The sequence below is a fragment of the Castor canadensis genome, chromosome 5 (genome assembly GCF_047511655.1).
Source record: "Castor canadensis chromosome 5, mCasCan1.hap1v2, whole genome shotgun sequence".
NCBI lineage: Eukaryota > Metazoa > Chordata > Mammalia > Rodentia > Castoridae > Castor > Castor canadensis.
This window is the reverse complement of record NC_133390.1, coordinates 51972493-51985465: the sequence shown is the minus strand read 5'-3', so window position 1 is coordinate 51985465 and position 12973 is coordinate 51972493. Positions and strand designations below refer to the sequence as shown.

General features: G+C 36.7%; 1 pseudogene; it reads left to right on the top strand.

Moving 5' to 3' along the window:
• Nucleotides 1-10847: 10847 nt before the first annotated feature.
• On the top strand, nt 10848-12150 carry LOC109674216 (pre-mRNA-splicing regulator WTAP-like; annotated as a pseudogene).
• Nucleotides 12151-12973: the final 823 nt, after the last annotated feature.

Below are 12973 nucleotides of genomic sequence, written 5' to 3'. Positions count from 1 at the left end.
GGGAAAGGTGGCACTGGGTTTTGAGCTAAGGGCCTCACCCTTGCTAGGTAAGCACTCTTACAGCTTGAGCCATCCAGCCAACCATTTCACCAATTTTTTTACACAATATTCCCCTTCCTTCTCCTTCCTTGGAACAAAACTTGTGGTAAATTCTGTCTTTAACTAAATAGATTTTAACAAAATGTACCAATTTTAAAAAGCTCTAACGGATTGCTCACTACAACCTCAAGATCAATGCCTGACACCTCTATGTGTATAGTTTTGCTACTCAGTGTGTGTGTGTGGCTGGGGAGGGGGTGTTGGAAAAATAATATAATTTGTATTCTGAAAGAGAACACATCCAGCCACTAACACTCCAACACCAATCTTTGGAAAATCTCACATGAGTTACATGTCCACCTCTTCACATCTTGCTGCATCTGAAAGATGCCGGATGCAGGAGGAGCAGATTTGTGTCCAGGGATTTGCAAAGCATAATCAAACTCGATGCTCTCATCAACTCAGTCACAGACTCCAGTGTAAGTGTGCTTCACCCTGATGCCTAGTATCCAGACCCTGCTACCTAAACAATCAGGCTCTTCAGTTACAGCACCCCCATGACAATCCTGTGGAGCACGGCATGACTTCATCAACTAGCAGGTTTTTCTGCCATTTGACTAAAAGTAAAAATAGAAAACAAAGAGGGAAAGGAAAAGTGACAAACTGAAACCTGTGAAGAGAAAGAAAACAAAGTACAGAAAATTGGCTACAGAATGATGGGAGGGGGTGGGGTATGATGGGCTGATACTGCCATCTAGTGGCTTAATGATACACAGGGAAAAATAATAAATCAGTTTCCAAGCAGAGTGGTTATTTTATTTATTAGTTTTAGAGGAAAAGAAACATATCTTAATGAGACAGAACTGTGGTGAAGACAAATGATTGTTGCCTTAGCCAATGGCTTCCATCTTGTTGGGCAAACTGAGAAAGAAAGAGAAAACCTTACCAGAGCTGCTTTCACAAGTGTGTCCTTAGTCTTTCTACTTCAGCATCTGCTAGAACATCATCCTCTCTCCAAACACTGGCTTCCCACCCTACAAGGGATGCCAAATTTATAATAAAATAATAAAGATTCCACCAGTTAAATTTTAATCTCAGGTAAACAACAAATAATCATTTTACTGTGTGTCTCATGTCATATTTAGGGACTACCTATATGTACAGAAAAAAGTTATTGTTTATCTGAAATTCTAGTTTCAGTGGCCACATGTATTTTATTTGGCAACTCTACCTCACCCTAAAATATAGTTTATATTTAGTCAAAATTGTAGATGGCAGGTTTCTATTAGGACTGGCCTGAAATGTGGCTATGAAGAAGAAAATGTTAAGCTTTTATCATTCTTGTCACCTGATTATCATTTTCAGTAAACACTAGAAAAAGAATAATTAATAATAAAGGTAATATTTTAAGCATGAAATTAAATGAAGTATATATTGATCTTTCATACTAATTCTGGTTTGTTCTATGATGCACATTTCTGAGCAAAAAGCTTGTGGGAAGCAGATGAAATTTGAAAATGTAGTCACTCAAATATACTCCCAACTAATAACAGCACATCGATTACAAACTTGTGTAAATTTTGTTAGCACAACTTTACCATTATTACCTCTGAACTCATGTGGAGGTGAACACAGGATTATGAAACATATCTAGAAAGGAATCTTGCCTCAGAAATACTCTCTCCACTTGCCAGGGAAACAAGAGCCTAAAAAAAAAAGATCTAAGTATTTTAGCAGCTTTATTTTTTACTTTTAACACCTTGACCATTTGACAGGTCAAATCTTTTGACTCTTGATGAGAACATTCCAGTCATTTCACTTTGCTGAAGGACAAGGTTTAAATGTTTGACCGAACAAGGATAGCTTGTCACCTGCTGCAAGGATGCTGTGGGTTTAATGATTCTGTGTATTTAGGACAACCTATTCAATTGATGGATGGGGAAAAATCTTCCAGAATTTACTGCAAATATATCTTGGATGTTGTACAATTGTAGCCATTTTTTAGCTTGCTAGCCATCAATAATAATGGAAGGGCTTCCTAAAATGAGAAACAATAATCTCATTTGGGATTGAAATAGACATAAACCTAAAGAGCACTTATAAGTTAACAGTCAACATTGTTCATTGCCCTTTGTCCATTCTAATTTGCTTAGACCTGTTTTCTGGCTTCTTCTTTTTTTTACTATATGTAGAGTGGTAAAAATAAAAAATCATGAGCCATCCTACCCCCCAATCTTCCCACACCCCTTCATAACCAAACTATATTAATGTTTCCTCTTTGTCAATTTACATTAGACAAATAACCAGCTTTCCATGACTTAATTTTATTCAACAAAGTGTTTTGAAATTGAACCCACCTTTTCAAAATGAAAGAGCCCATATAGGTTATGAAAACTACATTAGTCTTATCTAGCCAGCAAAATCATCTTATATGTAGCAAATATGTGCATTGAAAAATGGCTAAGTGTGGTAGCTCATGACTAGAATCCTAGCTTTTTGGGAGGCTGAAATTGGGAGGATCACAGTTCCAGGCTAGCCCAGGCAAAAAAATGTCCACAAGACCTCATCTCAACAGAAAAATTGTAGGTGTGGTGGTGTGCCTGTCATTTCAGTTATAGTGTGAAGCGTATAATAGATAGATTGCAGTCCATGTCAGCCATGTAAAAAGTGAGACTCTATCTCCAAAATAACCAGAGCATAATGGACTCGAGGTGTGGTTCAAGTGTTAGAGTGCTAGCAAGTGTGAAGCTTTAAGTTCAAACCACAATACTGCCTTCCCACCCCCAAAAATGTAAAATGTGCCGTGTTCATCTTACAGAATTTATGTAAGGATCAAGAAAGATAGGGTGGATTATAAGAAATAATTCTTGGGAGACAGTTCTTCATGTGTCTCTTATGTGTATCTTCTTGGCTTGTAATCAGAATTACTAATAGTTTTTATATCAGATTATCTTCTCAAAAATATCTTGTCAAGGCATTCTTTTAAAGCATAACAACACCCTTGGAAGTCAGAAATCGTGTCCACTTTTCTAAGCAGAAGGAAGATTTAATTATAAGAAAGCTACTGAGATTTCCCTCTGGGCAAAGGTTGTCTATATTTGCTTGCAGTCTTTAAAGACTGAGGATTCTCCACTATGACCCAGGGGAATCACTTGTGGATGATTCCCTTGGTATCTGTGGCAACAGGAGAAACCAATGCAAACATGCACCCATGCTGCTTGTTGTGCTAGGAATAATCAGACACTTTGTCTCTGGCCTAGGAATCTCATGTCTTCTACCAGCATTCATGAATTCTGCACATAAATATGACCTTTTTAAAAGTTATATGTGAGTTTAACCTGATACAAAATTACAGAATGTATACATATATTGAAACATTGCATGGTTCCAATAATGTGCACAATTTTTATGTTTTTCATATCAGTTAAAATTATTTATTGGTCTTTACAATTCTGAGGCAGTACTAGTATACTTAAGAATTGCCTTACAAACGGATAATAAATGTGTGTGTCATGGGTACGGGAAAATAGGTGAGTCAGTGTCTCCTAAAAATAATTTTCCTGATATGGAACACATTGTAACATGTCTGTCTAGCTAGTACCTTGACACTTAAATCTTACAATTTCTGCAGGATTCATAAAACTGCTGGAAAAAAAATACAAGATGGTGGCTTGGAGTGTGGATGGTTGGAGTCAGGTTGTACAATAATCCCAATTCTACCATTGCTAACTGTGTGATCTTGGACAAGTTGTGTACCTTTCTTTGGGATTAGTAATATATACTCCATAAGATTGTGGTTAAAAACTGGCAGTCAAGGGTTGGAGATGAGGCTCAAGTTGTAGATTACCTGTTTAGCATGCCCTCTGTTCAAACCACAGAATTTTAAAACCTTATGAACAGTAACTCCTATTGTTTTCACCCTAAGTAGTCAATCAATTAAGTAATTCTGTTTTTATCTCATTTCAATAAGTTACAAAGAATTATGACCAAATACATATTGGATAAATCTAGTTCAGTGATTTAATTTTAAGAAACTATTACAACTTTTGTGGGTTAACAACATCACCTTCACCAACAAACACATATGAATGTCCTCCTCAAAATCTGCATGTGACCAATATAGTAAGATCAACTTTGAGTTTCCTTAATTAGCAACTTTGCTCTTACCCAGCTCTTTGCTTCATTTATCATAAAAATCTTTAAGGTTTTTATTACTTGTACTAAGTATATACATTATGTGTAAATATATTTTTCAGGTGAGGGTTTATTGGCATTTGGTATACGTTGCCTCCTTTGAGAAAATCTAAAAGTTACATACCTAAGAAACCTCAGATTAACAAAAGTCCCTTTTAAAAGCAATGATTGCAGTGGGAAAAACAGAGTTTTAGACATAATTGTGCTGTTATCAGAGTTTTATACTCACAATATCAAATGTATTTTTCCTATAGGAATTTTAATACTAAAATTAGTTTTTGTGATTAAAGGTTACTTTTATTGCAAACTAAAAATCATTACCTCCTTGATTAGCACTAAAAATAAATGACAAACAGACTATTTGTTTTCCTAAATCCATAGGAATCTCACATATTTTGAGTGTCAGTTTTAGCACTCATTCTCGGAATACATGAAGCACAAATTGGAAATGAATGTTTCAAATTCCAAAATAAGAATAAATCATAATATACTTTATAACCACCATCAATAAATAAAAAAATGTGATAGAAACTTAGCAGCCATAAACTCCCAAAAGTAGCTCGAGTGTATTTATGCTGCCCATATAATTTTTTTCCTTCAAGGTCAGTTGGAGTTCCTTGTGCAGGAGCTACTGAATTATAAAAGGATGTGCTAATTATTGTCTTCCTAAAGATGATTAAAATAGGGATCAAAGTCAGTGACACTCTTTATACCCTACCAAAAGGTCAATCCACTTGATAACTAATAAGAGCTCATCAGTAAAGAATTTTATTGAACCTTTTAGAATACTAATCAAGAAAACTAAATTTATTTTGTATGCTGGTCTTCTCTTATATTCTCCTTTTCCTCCTAACACCTCACAATTCATGCCTAACAATTTCATAAAAGGACTTAATGGAGACCGTGGTGTGGGTGAAATGAGAGTCAGAGGAATAGCAGCCTAAAGAGGCATTCCAGGATTTTAGAATGTAGCAATGAAGTTAGAATCCAAGGCCTGCTCTTTACAGAATCTGAAATGCTATCTGTTCCAGCTACATGACAGCCCCATTCAATGACTCACCAACTGAACGAGACAATGTTAAGAACCCCTCTACTGTCTTCTATACTCTTCTTTAACTGATGAGTTTGCAGGAGCTTTGGTTACTGATTTTGTTTGCTATTTTCCCAAACATTGAACTGGTTCTTCTCTATCTGCCAGAGGTGATTCACAATCCAGACGCTTCTACCACCAAGAATTCAGGAAAAATGCTAATTTATTTTCTTCAAAATTTTTTACAGAATGATGAAGACAGTTATAATAAATGTGCATGGACAAGGAAGTGTGGAATCAAAGAGCCTTTGGCAGTGATGTAGATCTGTTCTGAAATACAGAGTGCTGTGTCCACAGTGAGAACTCCGTTTGTGTATTTGGGTTAAGGACACATTAATATGTACTGCCTTTCTAACAGCCAACAATACAACTGGGGAGAAAAACATCACTCAGTATTGCAAAAATGTTAGTATCAAAGGAGGCATTTCAAAGATTTACTATTTAAACTGTTCTTTCAAAACAGACCCTTGCAAAAGCATTGCCATGCTCAATTCCTAAGGAGGAAGACTGAGGCATGGAGAGGTTAAGTGAGCTGCCCAAGGTCACCCAGGAAGTCAGTGAGTTAACCAGAAATAATACCCAGGACTCCTGCCTCCCTCACCACAGCTACAACCACTGGACCACGTTTCCTGATGGCAGCAAAGCATTAAACCACAGCGGTTTGCCAGTAACATCAAAGAGCATTTTGCCGGTGTAATTTATCTCTTTTGGAATTAAATAATAATAGCATTTTACCTTAATCTTTCACCTTTTGTCCCAGAGGATCCTAAAGTGCTAAATACTTTGCTTATGAGTTTTAGCAGCTTACATATAAATCATTTCACGCATCATTAAAATGCAGCTGTCCTTGGAGTCAATGTTGCAGCTGTTAAATGTAAGTATCCAAACTCTTAAACATTTATTGAGCACCAATGATGTGCTAAATGTTAGAGATGAGGCAGACTTTAAATTTGGAGAGTTTATATGGACTAAGAAATATAGGAAAACTACTTAAAATGTTGATGACAAATAAAGAGAAATCAAACTCTTACTGCAACACACTTGTGTTTCTATTGGACATAATCATCAGGGATCTGAAAAGTTGCCTTTGGCTGTAATAATAACTGTTTGAGAAGTGCTCTAAATATTTGAAAACAATACTTCAGACCATAGGCAAAGGTGTTCCAGACTTACTCCATTTGTCTTTACCTGATTCCTCATGTTCATTTCTCTTCTTTCTTCAGGCACCTATAATGCCAAATTTAAACTACACAAGATCAGTCAGTTTACATTTAATCTGACCTGATTTTTCCAAGGGGATCCATTATACAACTGGAGGCATTTCTCCCTTAGGAAAGAAAAATGGATCCAGAGAGAGACAAAGAATATGGTAAACGATGGCATGGTAAATGGAAGGGTACTTTTATGATAATGGTCATAATAGATTTATGAGCTATTTTTGGCAACATTTCCTTTATTATACACTTTAAAAATATGGCCTGACATAATAAACTCTTTGCACCTTGGCGATGCATAATAGAATTTACAAATGGAATTCATCAAGACTACTTTTGCATGCTTTTATTTTACACACCATGTGAAAAGTCAAGGGAAGTAAAGGACAGTTCAGAGGAAGAGAAAATCTCAAGTGGGGAAGTGAGTTTCTACTGTATCTGTCCAGTGTTCAATGGCTGAGACATACTTTGGTTGTTCAGACATCATTTTGTAGCACTTTGTGGCAAATGATTACTTTCAGAAATGAACAAGTTGATGTAGTCTTCAAGGAGGAAGAGGCATAGAACCACTGTAAAAAAACCTATTTGAAAAGCTGTGGACATGAATAACAAAAGGATCATATCATCCAAAACACGTGGTCTGGGAATAGGAACAAGAAGTTCTTTCTTCCGGCATAGGCCTTTCTGCTTAAAAGTAAGTCAAAAACAAGCAAACAAAATTCTGCTTGAGTTTGCTGTTCTTGTTGGCTCCTGGATTCACAACAGGGCCATCTCAGGAAGTTTTATGTAAACAGTTAATAAAATATTTCTAGAGGAGTGTAATCTAAGGACTGAAAAGGCTGACTAAAAGAAACAATATTTTTAAGCACATAATTTTCATGAGTTTAGGGCTGGGAGTGTAGCTCAGTGGTAGAGCACTTGCCTAGCATGCACAAAGCCCAGGGTTTGATACCCAGCACTGCAAGAAATTTTTTAAATTAAAAAACAGTCAGCTGAAAGTAATTTTGAATTATTTTTACTAAAATATACTTTTCACATCTTAACTTTTCAATACATAAGTAGGGTTATGATGCATATATGCAGGTGTGGGTATAATGAAGCAAACCTGGTTTAGTTGAGCAAAAGTTATAAAGGTCTCAGAAATATAAAGTGGCAAGGTATTCAACTTGGTGATGATGCAAAGCTAAGAAAGCTAAAGGGAATCTTACACTGAAGTATTGGGCTGAAGTCACATACCTATTCAACATCATTTGTCATGTATTCAACTTGTCCTAGACATAAGGAGAATCCAGTGATGAATAACACATTGTCCTTGTCTCAAGATCTTGACATTTACTAGGAAAACAAACATAAAATTAATTAATTCACCATTCAGTGATATTTATGCCAAAAAAAAGAGGGAAAGGGAGCAGGAAGAAGAGAAGAGTCTAAATGCTAAAGAATAAATAGGATCCACCAGGAAGAGATGCTCATTGTTAACAGTAGTGGATTTTAGAAGGAGAGTATCCCAAAATAAGGGTGGTCATTGTTTCTACTTATTGTAGGTCCTACCCCATCTGAGAAAGCTAAACAAACCTCTGTACTGATAGGATTTGAAATAGTCTTGTTAAGGAACACTTGAAATCAATGGAAAACCTGAGTCTTCAAAAAAGAGAAAAACATCCCCATTATCCTTGGATATTTAAAGATTTTCATGCAAAAAATTTTCAGGAGAGAACAGCTTGTCCTGTTTAGCTTCAAAGAACAGAATAAGGAGGAATGTTGGGTAGAAATTACAGAGAAACAGATTTTTGCTTGACACATGGACATATTTCTAACTAAAGCTGTTTCCAAATACAATGAGTTGTTGCCATGATGGAGGTGTTGAATATGAATAAATTACCAACATAATGTTGTAGAGGATATTTGACCTCATGTGGGTGAATTAACTGACAGTGAAGATCCAAATCTCTCCTGTGACTCTATAACAGTAACACAAAATTAGCCCAAATAGTAGTAGACTTGGCTTGCTTTATGAGTGCACTGTGTATGTTATGTTTATTTTCCACTTTTTTGATGAGCCCCAAAGTTGAGGACAATGAACAAGAAATACATTAAAAACAATTCCCCCATGAAGTTTTCTAAGAGACAGACAAAAACACCCTTGCCATTCCTAGTCCATGCTCCCCCTCTGCCCTCCATAAGAAGATAAGAAATTCAAGAGACATTTAAGAGAAGAAAGGATAATGGGAGGTAATTTGCAGAAAGAGTACTGTGGCATTTCTCTTTCTATCCTATGATGGATGTGAGGAGGATGCACTATCTCTGGAATTCCAAGCTACACTCTTCTTTGTGACTGAACTCTTTTTTTTCTTTTCTTTTCTTTTTTTTTTTTTTCAAGCTTTGGGACCATGGGCTGGAAGCCATCATAGAAGAAAGACTTTATGGAATGAAAAATCTCTTTAGAAAGCTTACCATATGTCCATTGGAATTTGGTGAACATGAAGATCAGTTTATGACTCTTATCTGAAAGCAAGTAAAGAGAAGAGAGTGAATAGCACATATTTCCAGTTTGGAAAGACAAATACATGTTTCCCTAAAAGCCAAGTAGGCACTTTAGAGGAACTGGACTAGAATCTTTATGAAAAGATTCTGCCTTCGAGGGCTTCTTACTAGTATGAGAGGATCACAGAGGACATCCCCAGCCAGAAGTTGAAGAAAAACTAATTTCTGGGACAGAGGTCTTCAGCATGGATTCAAAAGAATGAGTGTGAGAAGTGTTTTGTAAGAATTCACAAAGTTCTTCATGAGAGAACGATATTATTAAACAAATAAACAGAATTAGAGATAGCCCTACAACTAATAGTTTGTTTTGGCCTCTGATCCTTCTTCTCCTTGTTCCCAGAGAAGCCTGAAGCAAAAGAGCAAATATGAGGATTTGAAGCAAAGAATACTGAGAGAACTGAAGTCATCCCCTTTGCCATGGTGTGGGACATCTTGGGCCAGGCTTTATCTGTGAGAGGCAGAACTTTAAACTACATGGAAAACATAATTTTATTTTGTTTGCTTTCAGATAAAAGCGGACTGTTTATATCTAAAGAGTAGTATCCTAGGATCAGAGAAGTTATGTCATCTGACCAAGACATCTTCAGTAGTTATGGAAGAGAGATTTGGAATAATTTGCTAATGGCAATAATAAAGAAGGAGAAAACCTTCCTACATATATTCCTTAAACCTAAAGCATGTATAAAATTGAAAAAATAAACAAACAGCATCAAAATCTACTCTATACAGTACATGTATTCAAAATATCCCTTACTCATTTTTATTCATTCTGAATTTCCCTATAACTTCCACCACTGCCTAGATTTTTATACAAAATTCTAAGTAATTCTGTATTAGATTTTATCATGCGTTAAGAGAAATGCACTAATGTTTATATTTTGAGCTTCCTCTTAAATGGAGATACCTATATAGCAATGACAGAAATCAAATTTGGAGGAGAAAAATGACAGAAGACAAATAGAAGGTGGCAATTAAATTTTTTTTGTGCTCTAAGTTCACTCTTCTTTGCAATGAAAAGCAGTGGGATGAACTTCATTCTTGGAAATGTCAACTGGTGTTATTGGTTACTGGTGTTATTGGTTACTACGAGCACACTCCCTGTGTATGCTGTGAAGACGGCCTAGCTACAGTAGGAGCCCATACATGTTTATGCTACTATTCTGTGTTACATGTGATGATTTGTAATATACAACCCATTCAGGATTGTTTCCTAGAAGCTTTTTATTGAGTATCACATAATCCACACTGTGTATACAATTTAGAGTCCATCAAAGCAGATGAGAGCATATTATGCTTGTAGTTATGGGGAACATTTCAATCAGCATTCTCACTCCAATCTGTTATTAGTGGCCTCCTATAGCACTGTGCTGAAGATGATTCTACTGCCACATCAGGGGACAGCAGGAGTACCATGAGCAATTAGCAACATGTCCCATGAAGAAGGCAGAAGTGACAAGTGGGCCATATATTTGCCATCTGAAATAAAGCTTTTTTTTTTTTCACTATAATAACTGATATTGAACAAAAAAGCAGGCTATTGGTTCATGTTGACATGGAGAGAAAACTATGGTTTGATAACAGACAGGTAGCAACAAGTCATTTTGCAGCACCCAAAGTGACAAGATACTTTTGATTTTCTCAGTTGTTTGTCTAACACTTCATCCAATATTGACATGTGTGTTTCCAGAGGGGCAGGCAGGATGCACAGAATGGGAAAATGATCCACTGAAGCTCTGAGGCACTGCAAGCTAAAGGTTTAGAGACAAATGCCCAAGAAGGCACACCAGCCCCGCTTTCTTGAGGAGGAAGTATGTCTGTACATATTGATGATTCCCATCGCCACAGTAGTTATGATCTATAAAGTTATTGTGAACACTAAATTAGTGAATACTAATCAATAATAGTTTCTAGAGGAAACACACAGTTCGGTTCTTGTGAGCCTCTTGTGACAATTTTATTGTCAACCACACAATTACTTGTGATTGTGCTTAAAGATTCTTGTTTAATATATGTTATTGATTCATCGGCATTGAATTTTACAGCTCTATAATTCATGCCCAAACGAGACTTATCTACCATGTTTTCTCCACGGTGTCTCTTTCGCTTAGAAACACCAAACACTTCCACATTCCACTTTAGGGAATTTTAAACAGCAAAATTACCAACAAAAAGCACCAAAATAGGCAAAAAAAAAGAAGAGTGGCACTGAGCAATCCATAATGTTTACAGTATGGGAACTAAAATAAGATAGGGGCACAGTCACCAGTGGCAGCTGCCATCCCATGGTGCCTCGCCCTGACCTCTGACCTCGCCTGCCCACCCCTCGCTTACCTCCTCACCCCCTCTGAGCCTGCTGAGCCTTTTCCCAAAAATGTTCGTCTGAGTGAAACAGGCTTCAAAGTGATGGCAGGAGATGAGTTAATTCTAAGATGGAAACAATATGAAGCATACGTTATGTCCAGGCTTTGGAGGGAAAGTACACAGATTTCTACCTAAATGGTTTAACTGGCTTAAGGGAGCCTGAAGAAAACCTAAAGCAACAAGGCAGGAGACTGCATGCATCCTTGTGATGCTACTAGCAAGCAAGGAACAAGAGATGAGGAGTGTATTACTCAAATCCAGTGCCTGAAGCAAGTCCAGCAGCCAAGTGCTGCCCAACTGAGATCAACAGTGGTAGCTCCGGCCATCAACTTGTTTTTCCCAAAAAGCAAACGTGAACTGGAACAGACTAATGACAGACTGGAACAAGCCCGAAATGAACCGAGTGCCTAGAAGTTTACTCCTGACAGGCAAACCAATTACACAACCCAGTCAAGACTTGACTGACAGTCCCACCATGAGAAAGCTGTGGTGGGAAAGCCAAGTACTTGTTTCCACACCAAGACTCAGACTTTTTGAGCCAAAAAAGCCACACTCTTACACTGTCCAGCTTGTAATGGCTAATGTAAAACTTACCAGATGAATCTTGTGTTTCAGCTTGTTTTCTCTTTCCCTTCCCCTTGCTTCAGAGGTCTGCTGCCATCGGACTATTCCCAAGAAGAGGCCACCTCCAAAAAATAACCCTTCTAGAACGTGTAGGCACTTGAGAAATGTCTTTGCTTGAAGAAAATAGAGGGAGAAATGGAAGTCATAAGTCTGTGGCACACTGTGACTTCAGACAATTTGGAGGACTGAAAACTTAGAGATTTTTAAATCATGAATTGAACATGTAAAATTCCAGTAAAATGTAAACTCGGAATTTCATTGCACTTAACCTTGAACACAGTGATTTAGAGACACTATATGTCAGTTTTGCAAATAAAACTGGACTTAATGATTGTTGTTGATCTACTGGGTTAAAACTCAAATGAGGTGAATTTGCCTTTAAAGAATTTACTTGATAAGAACCAACTTTTAATAGTCATCAGAGAATCAAATAGATGTCAGTACAAGTACTGCATATATTTAACCAATTAGCTTAGGGCTCTGTATTATTTGATGGAGGCTTAAATCAATGTGGTTTACATCAATGGTTTGTTCTTTGAATGGTTTTGAAAACTAGATAATCTTAACTGAGGAATGTACAAAGGTGTGGTCTCAAATTTCAGGTTTAAACTGTTGGAAGCATTATAAACATTCATTTCACAACTAGAATGTGTAAGGACATTGGCTGTGCTGAGACTCATTGCATTATTTTTTTCAGTAGTGAACTTTATGAAACCCTCATCCCACCCAACAGGCACATGTTAAAAGAGCATTGTTGGTGATAGTGGGGAAATGTGTACCTTCCTTGTATTTGAGCCTTTCGTATTACACTCTTGATATTAAATTAACTGTGCCTTCAAAACAAAAAAAAGAAGATAGAAAACATGTCCATTGAGCAACTCAAAGTTTTTACCATTCTGTGTATGTC